Source organism: Puma concolor, chromosome B4, assembly GCF_028749965.1.
Source record: "Puma concolor isolate L17-30 chromosome B4, mPumCon1.1.hap2, whole genome shotgun sequence".
NCBI lineage: Eukaryota > Metazoa > Chordata > Mammalia > Carnivora > Felidae > Puma > Puma concolor.
This window is the reverse complement of record NC_141673.1, coordinates 101995270-102007850: the sequence shown is the minus strand read 5'-3', so window position 1 is coordinate 102007850 and position 12581 is coordinate 101995270. Positions and strand designations below refer to the sequence as shown.

The following is a 12581-nucleotide window of genomic DNA, read 5'->3' as shown; positions in this document are numbered from 1 at the left end:
GGGGTGGGGTTTGTGTCTGTTCCCACCCCAAACTCCTCCGAGTGCAGGAGGGGGAAGACGGCAGAGAGAAACGGAGCACCCCTCTTCTGGGAACTTGGGGCCATGGTCAAGGAGGACTGTGGCGGGCAGTACAGTTCGTGATCTGGGTGGGGTCTCACAAGTGGCAGGGGCCTCGAGGAGGGGGGATGCACTGAGGACTTCAGCGGCGCGGGGAGAGCTCAGCCTGGAGCTGTTGACACTTTTACACTGGAAAGGGAGAGGGAGGGAGGACTAGGACCCCGTCCACCCTCGAGGAGGTACCTGCGGGCTTGATTCTGAGCCGCCACCGTGAGAAAGTCCAAACTGTCTCGAAACTACCTGAAAGACTAGCTTGTCTTGATTTTTTTTTTTTTTCAAAGGCGATAAGTATCTGAACTGGAGAGAACTCTGGGAGAGTTGGGGAGAGGAGGGGCAGATGCCTGTTGGCGCTTTTAGTCCAGTGTTTCTCCATTTCCGGGGGAAGATCAGGTGCCTGCCGCCCACTGCCAGCCCAGGGCCTCCGGCCTCGCCTACGCCCCCATGCCAGCCCACCCAGTGGCAAGGCGGGGCCACGGAGAGTGGAAGTTCACCTGGAGAGGACACCAGGCCAGGAAGCTACCTGACTCCCACTGCTGGCCACACTCAGCTTTTCTGCAAATGGAATGCCAGAGGGAAGCAGCAGAAAAGGGGATGTCCCCTCCACACTTTCTCTTGGAGGATTAAGAGACCACCCAGAGACAGAAAAGAGGCAAGGAATAGTCTGAGGACTACATCCCTTGCACACAGATGGGCAATATTTGCTCCTTTGCAGTCAGAAAGGGATTTGGAAAGGCAGCCCTTAGGCCACTCGAGAGATGGCTGTAGAAACAGCCATGCCACCAGAGCCTTGTAACAAAAAAATATACTGTACTTATTCCCCTGGAGCTGGTCACTGGGGTCCCCAGGAACCTTGGGACAAACCTCTTGAGATTTTAATCCTCTCCCCGGAGCTGACTCTTGCCCTTGCAGGAGTTACCATACCTAACACATGTTCTAGTGAGGATGGCACATAGATGTGCCCCTGCCCAACACTTGGCCTGTTTTAGGGAGACCTCCTGGTGGTGGGCATTACTTCCTCCCGGTGTTCCCACCAGCCCCCAGCAGCCAGGCTGCCAGCTAGCTCCCAGGCTTGGCTTCCTCCTCTCCCCAACCGCTGGCACCAGAAAAGAATGTGAGAAGGCGGGTTAGCCCCGCCCCACCCCACCCCACCCTTGTCCTTTGGGGAGTTTTCCTCCCCAGCACAACCTCCGCCACACACACCGCCCCCCTCCCGCCCCGCCCGTCTGTTGGTTAGTCCTCAGCTATCTGCCTAGGCTGCATCAGGGTTTCAGGCTGGGAAGGAACCACAGACTACCATGGGCCTTCATACCCCAAGTCTGCCCTGTAGCACATGCAGGAGCCTGATGGGAGGCTCCAGGGCTCCTCTGGGATCTGCTGTCTCTTATTGTCTCCAGCCTACCACCCCACCCACAGTCAGAGCTGCCCTGGCCTGGGCTAGGTGCTGCTGATCAGCTATGTCATCTGAAACAGAAATGACTCACTCTGGGAATGTTTGGGTCCAGAATTAGGAAGGGCTCTAGTGATCATCCAGTCTGGCCCTAGTATTCATAATGAAGAAGCAGAGAACCAGAGAGGGATGATTGGCCCAGGATCACAGAGACCGAACCAATACCACAACCCTTGTGTCCCTTACTTGAGTCCCATCCTCTTCTGTCTCCATCATGAAACCAACAAGGGGACCTGGCAAATGAGCTGGTGTAGGGGGGTTAGCTACGTTCTCCTGAATTAACTATTGTTCAGTAGTGTATCAAGGGCCCTGTAGAGATGATGGAATAAAGGGGTATCAGGATCCACTTGTGCAGCCTGCAAAGGCCCTTTCCAAGTCTCATGATCTAGCCAGAGCAGGAAGCATCATCCCCATTGTACTGATGACCAGGAAAAGAGTCCCCAGAGAAGTTAAATGACTTATCCAGGGTCATGTAGCAGGATAGCACGAGAAGTAAGTTTGAAGGCAGGTCTGGTTGGCCTAAAGCCCAATGTACTTTTCATCCCAGTTACCTGGGATGAAAGGTACCCAGTTACCAGGTACCTTTTTTTGAGACCAGAGATTTATAAACTTAGCATTTGGGATCTGATACGGGCCTTGAAAAATAGGAGTTGTGAGGCCAGGAGCCACCAGCACCTCCTGAACAAAGGATGCTGAGAGGGGTAGCCTCGCAGGGACCCAGAGAAAAGCCCACCTCAGTGGCAGTGGGCTTAGGAGGGTGGGGAGAGGGTACACCTCTTCCCTGGCCCTGCCTTCAGCCCTGGGGAACCCTCAGTGACAGCTGAGCCTGCACCCCTGCCCTCCCCAAGTGGGGCCTTCAGTGCTTACTGCCAGACCAAGCACCCTGTTCATCCAGCACCCTCACAACGCTAACTTCTTGGCTCTGTTTCAGTGTTTCTGTATTTCCTCCAGACCGCCCTACCTACCCACCCACCTCCCCCCCCCAAAAAAACAGTGGGAACCTGGACAGGGACCTGGGTCTCTAGCTTTGTCCTCATGTCACTTTGAAAGTCTAGCTTTGTCCTCATGTCACTTTGAAACCTAGGGGAGGTTGCTTTTGTGCTCCAGAACTCAGTTTCCTCATCTGAGGAACTGATGATGGGTTGAAACAAATGGTCACAGAAATCCCTTCAGCTCAGTCTATGAGCCTGGCCCCACCCCGAGTACCTACAGCAATAGGACTTCCCCACACAACCCAAAATCAAAATCAGAGTTGGGGGATGGACATGTGCAGTGGCTATGAAGGCTTGTCCTCGGAGCCTGGCTTCATTTGGGTCTTTACCTCTGGGGCCTGATTCTTGGTCTCTTTCCTGTTAACCTCACATTTTCCCCTCTCTTGCCCTGGATGGGGTCCCTATGTTTGGGGGCTCTCTTTTTTCCTCGCCCTCGCCATTTGTGGTAGTCCTGCCCACTGACCAGCGCACCACTCTGGGTTCAGTCTCCCCATCACCAGATGGAGCCAGCGTCTACCCCATGGCGTTGTTGTAGGCAAAATGAGAGAATGTATGTGCTGCACTTGGCATAGTAGCCTTAACTTTCTGTTTACTCCAGCTGTGGTTGCTCCTCTGTTGGAGGTAGATGGAAGCAGTGGGGAGGGTGGGAGCACTTCCCTAAGCAAGAAGTGTGGAAATTGAAACCAGGGACATAGGCAGGAATCCACATTCAAAATCCACACACATTCCCCCCCCCCCCCTTCCTTTCCTTCTCTTCTTGCATCACTGCCAGCCTCATGATCCACCCCGCCTCAATGATTCCCGCTTTGGGACACCCACTCCATTTTATGTGTGGCTACACGTTTGATTATGGGGCGGCACCCCACTTCTGAAAATAAACTACACAGCACAGGAACCCTAAGACATCAGGCTTCGGGGTCAGGGAGGGGTATGGACCTAGGCGGGTGGCGGTGGCAGAAGCCCTTCCCACCCAACTTGCCAATTCCCCCAGAAGCTGTTGACCTTCAGCGTGGGGCCGAGCAAGCAGCTAGGACTGTTCCCTAAAATGGCTCCCCAACTTTGGCACGCAGACAGCCAGAGCTCTGGGAAAGCTGGCTGTGTTTGTACTGAGGCTGGCAGGTTTGGGGAGAGGTGAGTTGAGGCCAGGTGTCTGCATCTGCTAAGGAAAATAGGACTTCTCCCTTTGTCCCCTGCCCAGAATCTTGATGGCTTTCCCCGCACTTTTCCCTGCATTGGTTGTCAACAACAAAGACCTGACTCCTGATTTGTGGGGAAGGGGATTCCTCTACACACACACACACACACACACACACATACACACATGCTCACTCTCTCTCTTTGTCTGTCTCTCTCTCCCCCTTCGCTTTCAAAGTGCCCCATGGCACCGTTCCAGACCTTACTCTTTTGTACTCCAAGGAAGAGGTTGCTGGTTAAGACCTGAATTTGGATCCACTTTGATAAGCAGCCCCACGGAGGGCCATCCCTGCCAGAGCACTTAACTCTGCCAAATGAGGCATCTGTGGTTTCAAACCTCACAAGTCAGTGCTCTCACACCCTTTGGTATTACACGTGAATCTTCCCTGTTAGACGCAGAGCTGTGTGTCCCGTGTTTGTTTTCCGGTTCGATTCAATTTTATAAGGAGGTGTGGCTTTTGGTCACACAGTCTGCAACTTAATAATACACCTTGAACTTGCCAAAGCACCTTTTCTTCTAAAGAACACAGCCTTGACAGTTCTTTCCTGGGTGCACCCGGCTGCAAGGATAAGGGACCGCAGGTCATGGGTCATCGTGGCTCCTGTAACCTGTTGTCTCCTTGGTAGCTGGATGTTCTCAATAGAACTGTGTCCAGCTGGGGAGAAGACAGTGAAGTTTGAGGAGCTGCGTGTTTATTTTCTGTGATCCCCCCTCCCCAGGTGGGAGTCAGTGGGACTTCCTTCCACAGGTCTTTTCAACCAAAGCCCTGCAGAAACCACCTTTCCATCTCTTCCATACAGGAGGGTGATGACTTCATTGTTTTAGGGTTCTGAAAACCTAGGGAAGGGCCTGTTGGCCCCGTGCTCTCAACTACGGGGAATTCAGGAGACCAGAAGAGCTGATCTCAATAATACACTTTTAAAATTTATGTTTTTGAAGTCTGACTGCAGATCACTTGCCTGTTTCATTCTGTGGAAAAAGTCGTGCTGGTCCAGGGACATTTTCATTTTCCATCAAGTGATGGCATCCAGCTGTGGAAAGCAGCATCCTGCCTCCAGATGAGATAATTTTATAACAATTACATCCACCCGTAATTCCAATTTCCCCGACCCCCAACCACCACCCCAAAAAAGTACTTGGTTCTGGATAGTTTGTAAGTACTGTGTGCTATCGTCCTAGATTCATGGACCTTAACCAGATTTTTAGGGAATCCCACAAAATCAGTAGGACCGGCCTCCAGAAAAATGTTAGGCCTTTTTGTCGTTGTTTTGTTTTGTTTCTGTTTTTGCTTTTTTTTCTGGAGGCCAATGGACCTTAGGTTATGAACACCTCATTTTAGTTTTTCTCTCTTATTTTCCAAGCAACCTCTTCTCTATTCTGAATCCCTTGTTTCAGCCATGAGTAGTGGGTTGCCCAAGGACTATGTGGGGGAATTGGGGGTGATTTGAGAAAGGCTAAGTTCCCTGATGATCAACAACAGTGTAGACTGGAGAGCTAGCCTCCCCACCCATACTTGCTCTGACTCTCAGCTTAATCATTGCCCAGGGAGTGGCTTTGACTCTCGATTAATTTAATGAGTGTTCTGTATTTCTAGTCCACATGAAGAATCCAACTTTATGAGCTTCTAGCCAAGTTTTGCTTCTTGGGTTAGGTTTCCCATAGCTTGGGTGATTTGTATTTGTTTAGGAAGAACTGAGTTCTGTCTTTCCCCCTTCCTCCTTCCCACCCAATGGAGACTAAAATCAGCCAACCTTCCCTGGCCTTGCCCTTGAGGACTTTGGAAAGGGAGGGGTATCTCTGGGGGATCATTTGGGGATTTGGACTCCTGAGGAGATGATACTCAGTCTGGCTGAATAGCAGAGGAGGGTGAAGCCCTCTGACTTGGAGAGGGGACTGGATTCATTTGATTGTAGCAAAGATCCCTAGGTGGAGAGGTTTGGGGACTATTGACTTGGAGAAAAATCAGAAATCTGGGTTTTAAAGATCCTGCGTGTTCAATCCTCTTGGCAGGCATTGTGCAGGGGAGCTGAAACAGTGACTCTTGCTGGTGCTGTTAGAAAAGAAACCCTCCAAAGCTTAATCCTGTTTCTATTATGTTCAACGTAGATTCCAGGTTCCACTGAACACCTCTCAGGCCGGGCAGGCCAATGGCCCATGACTTCTACCAAGCCCTCGCCTCCTGTGCTCAGGACACAGTCCCTTGCTTCTGTTCCCAGCATGAGCTACATGTCAGTGTCCAAGTGTAAAAACAGCACAACACATGGATCGTAGCAGCAAATCCTTGACCAGGGCTTCAAAAATACAATCAAGTAAATCAGACAGTTTCACTGAATTCAAAACAAATTTCTATATAACACTCCGGTTTTATCTTTAAACCTACATTGATCAAATCAATAGCATGATAAATGATAAAATTGATTTATTAAAACTTTAAATGAAAAGATCAGCAAACCCCTACTTAATTGTGAACGCATTGCTTTCCAAGTCAACAGAAGTTTGGTGTTTTTTTTTTTTTTTTTAATTTTTTTTTCAACGTTTATTTATTTTTTGGGACAGAGAGAGACAGAGCATGAACGGGGAAGGGGCAGAGAGAGAGGGAAACACAGAATCGGAAACAGGCTCCAGGCTCTGAGCCATCAGCCCAGAGCCTGACACGGGGCTCGAACTCACGGACCGCGAGATCGTGACCTGGCTGAAGTCGGACGCTTAACCGACTGCGCCACCCAGGCGCCCCAGAAGTTTGGTGTTTTTAAAAGATAGTTTGCTATACACTGGAAGGTGTTCCCCCCCGCCCCAAAATGTATATGTTAAGTTATAAAACCCAGCATGATGGTATTTGGAGGTAGGGGCTTTCAGGGTGATTGACTCACTCTCATGAATAGGATTGGTGCTCTTATAAAAGAAGAGGCCCCATGGGGCGCCTGGGTGGCGCAGTCGGTTAAGCGTCCGACTTCAGCCAGGTCACGATCTCGCGGTCTGTGAGTTCGAGCCCCGCGTCAGGCTCTGGGCTGATGGCTCAGAGCCTGGAGCCTGTTTCCCATTCTGTGTCTCCCTCTCTCTCTGCCCCTCCCCCGTTCATGCTCTGTCTCTCTCTGTCCCAAAAATAAATAAAACGTTGAAAAAAAAAAAATTTAAAAAAAAAAAAAAGAAGAGGCCCCAGAAAGCATCCTCCTTCCTTCTACCATGTGAGATTATAGCAAGAAGACAGCCCTCTGTGAACCAGGAAGCAACTCCTCACCAGACCCCAAGTCTGTTGGTACCTTGATCTCAGAGTTCCCAGCCTCCAGAACTGTGAGCAATAATTTCTTGTTAAGACACCCTGTCGATGGTATTTGGTCATAGCAGCCCAAATGGACTCAGACATAGCTATTTATATGTTCAAATCAAAATCACCTCTTCCCGCCTAGGTGAGTGATTGTACACACAGCTCACATCGGTGTCCCCCTCCGGTGGGTGGCAGGCCTCCTCACCCCCTACAGCAGCTCTGCTCCTGGAGCAGAATGCACAGTCCAGACCCAAGAAACCCTTCCCACTAAGACGGTCTCCTGCTCTCCCCCACGCAGTATGAATGCTTCACGTTGCTTCTTGCAGTACGGGGCTGCACATTTAAATCTGTTACTATTATGCTCAGGCTTTCTAAAGCCTCCTTTCTGCAAGCCTGGGAACATCTCCACATCCCCTGCTTTCCCTTGCCCCCCCCTATATTATAGCTCTGAGTCCCTAAGACACATAACCCTTAAGAGACCCAGAAAGCTTATTTCAGATAGGAATTAGATTCTCATCCGGTGCTGGGGAGGGACCATCAGTATGGGAAGCTGGCATTATCCTCATGTGGCTGGTGCCTCTCAGGACCCCATGGCTGGGGCTGCAACACAGGCCTGCGGTCATGCCCTCTCGTGCCCTTTGCTGGCAGGATGGTGCTGTGGGGAAAGGGCAGAGGTTCTGGGCCTCACCTTGGTGCCATTCCTATAGGGGATGCAAGGACGGTGGCCACTGGGCAGATCTAACAGTGTCTGCACTTGCCAGGTTTGTGACAGTAGCGAAGTTGGGATAAGAAGAAAACATGCCAAGTTACTGCGGGGAATCTGTTTCCCAGAGCAGTGCTTGTGTCCACACAGATTTTCTGGCCAGTGCAGCAAGGGTGTGGACGCCACTCTTGGGCCAGAGGCCAGCAGGAGGAAGTGCATTCTCTCTCTAGACTGTCCATCAGGCAGCTGGCCTCGGAGAGAGGCCAGGTTCAAGGGGCACCTGCGGCCAGGTGGCTGTTGCAGGTGTTTGTCTGTCCTGAGAAGGTAAAGCCCTTTGGTGGGCTCTCTTGGGACCTTTAAGGATAGAAGGTACCCTTTTGAAATGGGATCAGATGTGGCTAGGAGGGAGACAGCACAAAAGTGAAAAATTCTGGCTCTGAAATCAATGAAACTGATCTAAAAGACAGTTTAGCAAAATGATTGAGAATATGGGCTTTGTAGTCAGACTGTCCACGGTTCAAGTTCTAACCCAGCCACTTATTTGCTATGTGATCTCAGACAAGCTGCTTCTGTGCCCAAGTTTTCTCATCTAAAAAATGAAAGTAAATAGTACCTACTTGGTGGGTCTACCGTGAAAATGAAATACTACAGGTGAAGTGCTGTGTTGTCGTGCTAGCTGTCCAGTGACATACAGTTGACCCCTGAACAATGCGGGGGTTAGGGGCACCAACCCCCATGCAGTCAAAAATCTCTTTATAACTTTTGACTTCCCCAAAACTTAACTACTAATAGCCTCCTGTTGACCAGAAGCCTAACCGATAAGTCAATTAGCACATGCTCTGTATGTTATATGTATTATATATACTGTGTTCTTACAATAAGATAATCAAGAGAAATGAAAATGTTATTAAGAAGATCATAAGGAAGAGAAGATACATTCACAAGACTGTACTGTATTTATCAAAAAAATCTGCGTATGGTTGGACTTGTGTATGAGTTGAAACCCATGTTATGCAAATGGGAGCTATAATTAAGAGACCTAAAATGTAGGCAGGGATCATGGCAAAGGGATGGGATAGATGATAGGTCAGACACAACAGTTGGGGACCTTGGCTCTTGCTTGTTTCCTGGCTCTGTGCTCAGAATGCACCATGTTGGGGAAGGAGGGCCATTTAACTGAGCGGTGCTGGGCATGCCTTTTGCCAACATTGCTAATCCACATGCCACATGGCATTGTTTCAAAGGTATAAAAAAAAGGGGCATCTCCCACCATTCAGGGCCATGCAAGCAAGTGGCAACTGTTCCCACAGATGGAATGAAAGCTAACTGGTCCACATGGCTAAAATAAGAGAGAGAGAGAGAGAGAGAGAGAGAGAGAGAGAGAGAGAGAGAGTGTGTGTGTGTGTGTGTGTGTGTGTGTGTAATCGCCAAGTGTCTTAGTGAGGCATACACAATGGAAAACAAATGTGTGGTATTCTGGAATTTAAAGCAAAACATCCCCCAAACAATCCCCCACATCAGATGATTTTGGTTAAGATCAGAATGCCTGCTTTCAGCAGAAAACAGATTTATGGGCTGGCTGATGTATGCTGCATGTCTGGCAAGCAGGCAGTGGAAACTTGAAATGAGGTTTCTTGTTTAGAAAGAGGTTATCTTGGGCAGAGGCCCTCCCTCTCTATCCTTCATCCCCTTACTACTAACCCATCATATCAGCTGAAATTTTTCTCCTCTTGGGCAGAATAAGAGCTCTGGTTTTTAACTGATGGTGATGTCCTTGGAAGGGAGGATTTCTCAACTCTTGAGCTTGTTCCAAGCAGGTCACTGCCTAATTATCATTAAGGTGTGCTGAGAAAAAGCTTACAAGGCCCTTCACCTTCTGCCACACCCCAGAGAGGGGACCACGCTAGCTCCCTTCCACCAGGGATGAGACAGGCAGTCAAGTAATTAACCTCCACATGGCATGTGCTGTGCATGTGACAGAGGGAGAGAGTTGATCGCTGAGTTGCTCCATACCTGCTCTGTGACTTTGGGGAAGTAACTACCTCTCTGAGCCTGTTTCCTCATCTCAAACTGGGATGATCAGAACTACCTCTAAGTGCATAAGGCAGTCCTACCAGTCCTCTTAGATTCACAAGGGGCAGCAGGACCTTACTGAAGAAATCTAGCTCCCTCACATTCCTCGTCTCCCTGGGAAATCCCACTGTCACTCCTATAGGGCATGTTCCCATTAGCCTGAAGTCACACTGGAACACACACTGGCCCAACAGAGCCACTCTTAGCAAACTGATGGCACCCATAGGCTATAGCTATTGAACCACTTTCACCCTTCCACCCAAGAGACCCCCCCCCCCAAGTGCACTGGAATCCCCAGAAAGTGAACCCCTGCAAGCTCAGCGAGCAGGCCAAACAGGTGCTTAGGATGTCAGCAATGCAGGTAAGCCCAAGGAATCATGGAGAAAATAAGAACTTTTCTGACCTTCTTTATATTTATTTTATAATACTGATTTTTTAAAATATTGAATTATATGGGGTAGGTGCCATAATTTCCTCGGTATTTAGGGCTGTAAATGGTCACAAGAGGCAGCAGTGTGCCTCCCCAAGGACCTGGCTTCTCAGGGACCGTTGGGCTTGTTGTTGACTTTCTGATGTGCCCTGGTGTGGTGTAAAAGAAGAGCACATGGTAGTAGGGCCCTTTATGACACAGCGATTGTTGGGTGTGGGAGGAGTTGACTTTCAGAAATGCAGATTCCTGGGGGAAATCAGTGACTCTCCTTAAGCCACACTTTCCTTGTTTGAGTAATGAAGGTAACACCCCCAAAGTCTTAGGGTTGTTAGAAATGGTGGCATATTTAATGTAAAAAGCTTCTCGCAGTGCCTGGCTCCAAGCAAGAACTCGGGTGTTAGTTCCGGCAGCTACTGCTATAGTTACTGTTACTACTGCCTCTTGGAATGTTTCAGAGATTGAAGCTGTCCTAAAGAGTCACATTCATCCATGTCTTCTCGCCTCAGTTCTGTAAAGCCACATCACGCTGGACTGTTCAAGGCTGAACCTTTACCCCTAGGTTTTATCCCTTTTAGAAGGTGAATTAGAGGACTTGTCTTTCCATCTGTCCACAAAATGCCCATTTTAGAGATCTCCCCAGTATGGGAAAGGTGGGTGAGGAGAGGGACCAGTTTTGCACATAGATGGGAGTGGCCCCAGCATCAGGGCCATTTGGCAGAGGGCCCCCCTCCCCTTGTGGAGTCGAACTGGGAATTCAACAATAGCCATAAGAGGAAGAAATCTGCCCTTCCTCCAAACCAGGAAGGATAGCCTCGACACCTCTCCTGTTCACTTCTTGTGCTTCCCAGGAAGAGGTAGATTCCTCTTATCTAGAACTTTCTTGACACCTTGAAGCCAGGTCTCAGAGTGGGGCAGAGCCAAAGTCACCATTGCTTCTATGTGGACCCCACAGGAAGGGGAAAGAAGGCAGAGCTGGCCCCAAAGGGTGCGTTTTCCCTGGCACCCGGTGATGGTGGATTGAAACCACCACCTCTCCCAGCCTCAACAGAGGGGAAGGGAAAGGAGAGAGAGAGAACAAACCCCAAGGAGAAGTTAGTGGTCAGTGAGCTCCGTCCCTCTTGGCTTTCCCCTAGGCTGGGGTTGGCACCCTGAGTCTGAATCACTTCACCACAGCAGACAAATTAAGGTTTAGGTCAGAGCATTTTGCTAAATTCAGCATGTCCAGATGACCTTCTCATTCCCCGAGAAAAGTTCCTAGGGGTTCCTAGTCTTCCCATTCACCAGCTGGCCAGGGAGAGAGCACGGTGTCAGGAAGAGGCAGCTTTGAGTTGTCTGTGTGGATCTGGTTCAGTGTGAATGTTGCCTCTTGCTGCCATGTCCTCTCAAGTGAGTTGTTACTTAACCTCTTGGAACCTGTTTTATCTCTAAAGGTGATGAGAGGATTAAATGAGATGATGTATGTCATCCACCTCCTATAATGTGAGATGTGCATGGACGCCCATAGAGAGTAACTATTCCTATTATTGTATTATTGATTTTCCCTTCTGTAGCCTCTGGAGGAGTTGCTCATGGACAGAAAAACCTGCCAGAAGTCAACTCAACACTAACCTATGACATCGTTGACCATCAGCCTCTGCATATATTCTTTACAAAAAAAAATAAAATTTTGCCCCCTAGAATTTATAATTAGTTGAGGAAAAGAATCCACTCTTACCTAATGGCTGTCCAGCCTAGGGAGAACTCAGGCTGCAGAAATCAGGAGGAGGAGGAATTTTTTACCAAGACCACCCTGCTGCGGAGGCTGTGGGAGTCATTTTGGCTTCTTGGAGAGGAGAGTTCACAGGGCTGAGCTTGTGTGATGAATACTTATTTGGAAGCCAAATGCAGGTTCTAACTTGAACCATTTACTATGAGTGCCTAGGCTCAGTGGGTTCAAGATAGAGTTGTGCAGCCATTATCTCTTTCTTACCTCTTGCTTCCTTCCCACTTACCTGACCTGTGTCCTCCCTTTGACTGTCACCATGCAGCATGAGGCCCAGTCGCATGGCTCTACAGCACTAGGTGGAAGAGTTGAGCCCATACTCTCCAGATTACTGTGTAAAGTGGAATGGCAAAACACTGTTCCACGTAAGGGCTGAGCCCAGAGAAAGCTCCTACCCCCCGCCCCACTCCATGGCTTCCTGACCTTCAGCACTGGCATTTAGAAAGCTAGTCTCTGGGAGTGGCTGGGTGGCTCATGGGGGCGCCTGGGTGGCTCAGTTGGTTAAGCGTCTGACTTCGGCTCAGGTCATGATCTCAAGGTTCATGAGTTCAAGCCCCACGTCAGGCTCTGTGCTGACAGCTCGGAGCCTGGAGCCTG

General features: G+C 49.5%; 1 protein-coding gene and 1 long non-coding RNA gene across 2 annotated transcripts in view; one reads left to right on the top strand and one right to left on the bottom strand.

Moving 5' to 3' along the window:
* LOC147579373 (uncharacterized) overlaps positions 1-12581 on the bottom strand; it is a 270292-nt gene that overhangs the window by 49875 nt on the left and 207836 nt on the right. The window lies entirely within an intron of this gene.
* CD9 (CD9 molecule) overlaps positions 1-12581 on the top strand; it is a 34756-nt gene that overhangs the window by 500 nt on the left and 21675 nt on the right. The window lies entirely within an intron of this gene.